This window comes from Lutjanus erythropterus, chromosome 10, assembly GCF_056507025.1.
Source record: "Lutjanus erythropterus isolate fLutEry1 chromosome 10, fLutEry1.hap2, whole genome shotgun sequence".
Lineage (NCBI taxonomy): Eukaryota > Metazoa > Chordata > Actinopteri > Lutjaniformes > Lutjanidae > Lutjanus > Lutjanus erythropterus.
In genome coordinates, this window is record NC_139326.1 from 6,487,099 (window position 1) to 6,489,897 (window position 2,799).

The window sequence follows — 2,799 nt, forward strand, 5'->3', positions numbered from 1 at the left end:
GTCGAGGCTTCAGTACCACTGTATAAACAAGACTGATGGTCCAAACGAATATCTGTGGATTTATGCATGAAAAGTATTTTTGCATCAATATAGGCCACCAAGACTATCATGGCCAGACAAAATGGAAAATAATGAAACAGAGGAAGATTTTTTTTTTTCAATGTGCACTGCAAGAATAAAATATGCATGTTATTTTTTTGTTTAGTTTTCTTTTTTACTTTTAAGAATAAAGTTGAAAAATTGATTTAAAATAGTTGAAATATCTAGAATAAAGTTGAAATACCACTTTAATACCATTTACTTGATATTTCAACTTTACTCCCACCATTTCGACTTTATTTTCAAAATGTAAAATAATAATAATAATATGGTCAAAACATTTAGAAAGTCAGAATATTAGAATAAAGTTGAGATACCAGTTCAACACTCTTAATTTTCAATTCATTCTCAAAATGCAAAATAATAATAGTAAAGTTAAAATGTTAGGAAAAAGTTGAAATGTCTAGAATTATGAGATTAGATTACTAGATTATTAGCAACATTTTTCAACTTTATTCTAGACATCTGGACTTTTTCTCAACATTTTGACATTATTATTATTATTATTATTATTAGCGTGAGATGGGCTGTAGAATCAGAGCAGTGGGAGCAGTATTGCGTTCGCTTTACTGCACCATTGTGACAAAAAGAAAGCTGAGCCAGAAGGCAAAGCTCTGGATCTACTGGTCAGTCATCGTTCATACCCTCAGCTGTGGTAAAGAGAAAGAACAAGATTGAGGATACAACCGGACGAAATGTTTTTTTCTCAGGAGGGTGGCTGGCATCCTCCTTAGGGTTAAGGTGAGAAGTTCTGTCATCTGTGAGGGACTCAGGGAAAGGAGCCAGCTGAGGTGGTTCGAGCATCTCGTAAGGTAGCCGCCAGGTCGCCTCCCTACGGAGGTGTTCCAGGCACGTCCAGCAGGGAGGAGGCCACGGGGCAGACCGAGGACTATCTACCCTGGCCTTCGAACACCTCGGGATCCCCCAGTCAGAGCTGGTTAATGTGGCTGAGATTAGGTCAAGTCTGGGGTCCCCTGCTGGTCCCCCTGCCTCCACAACCCGATTTCGAACAAGCAGTTGCAGATGGATGGATGGATATTATTATTATTTTGCATTTTGAGAAAAAAGTCACAAATTTTGAGACAGAAGTCGGAATATCTAGAAAAAAGTTGAAGTTTTTAATTTTTAAAAGTCAAAGAAAAAAATGTTCCTCCTTCCTTCATTTCTTCCCCTTATGTCTGGCCCCAATAGTCTTCTGTACCAAGCTGTACAAGACACAAGAAATTCACAAAACACTCACCCCCACCATCAAGGCTAACTGATTGTAACTAATGGATGGACGGATGGAAGTAACAAACCACAAACATATTTTAAATTCTTTCAGTTAGTCATTATTAAAGCCAGATCAAAAAACAAATCTAATCAATGATTCACACATCAAAAATATATTACAGAACTGGTGCTACAGTATGAGACTATGAACCAACGAAACAAAATAAGACAAAAATCAAAGAAACAGAAAGCAAACAGTGCCGTCTGTGTTGTGTGTGGTGGCTGCACACACATGTATACATACCATATATACACAGGAATTTGTGAAGCTCAAGTGATGGAAACATCCACACTTAACTGCAGTGAGAAGTAAACACGTGAGGCCTAAAGTATAATTCTTTTGGCAATGAAATAAGGTCGATGCCAACCGGAGCCGGGTGGAAGAGACGTCTGTGCAGACAAACTGTCCAGAAAACTTTCTCTGAGTGAGGAAATCAAAAACTGAGAACTGCTGAGTTGTAACGTGGAATAAAGCACTTGGTAGTAAAACAGTAAAAGAATGCTATTTTAAATTCAACAGGGTGAAACGCTCTGCTGCTGCCGTGTTATATGAGTTTATTCAGCTCCTACCACAGCAGACATCCAAAGACAAAAACGCTGCCGTGGTTTGTTATTGTTGTTTGCCTTTTGTCCACTCTCTAGTGTCATAGATTCTTTTCATATATACAGAGATGTGTGACACAGTTAAAGCTGCTGTGACGGAGTAGCTACGTGTATGAAAAACACAAACATGTCAATAAGAAGTCCTTCATAACTGACGTTTTATCTATGGAGGACATCCGATCAAACGTGGGGACAGGAAACTGAGATAGCAGCATTCCTCTACTGTATTTCCTGCTTTCCTGTAAAATCCTGCTTACACTGATAGTAAACAACTTCTACAAGAAAATACCTGAACTACAAATGGCATAAAATACAAAATAAGAGCATGCACACACAGTCAGTAGGCCTGGTCCAATACTTAATGATTAAAGATGCCATGTTTTTACGTTTTCGTTATTTAGGTTTTACACAGACTGTGGCTCATAACAACAATAATGTTCTTCTTAATGTTCACCTAAAAATTATTTACACAGGGGTTTCACAATACTGGATTCTGATTGGCTGAGTTCAATCGGATGATATCCAACTCAGTTCTTACAAAGTAGCCTGACTGACTGGAGAGATTTAGTAAATTAGGGATGCATGATAATATCAGCCAATAAAGGCTTTAAAATGAAATATCAGTGTCTTTTCAAGTGTCTGAAACAGAAATTTAACTGGCCATCTTCAGAGCCATCATTCCCACCAAACTTATTAAGAACAAAGAGAAACATCTTTAAGGCCGACATCTCCAAAAGTCATCTCCAAAATCAAAAAAGTACTTTTGATTTTGGGGTGACCTCTCAAAAATGTGCAACCTAAAGCATTGTACTTTGTGTCTGCATC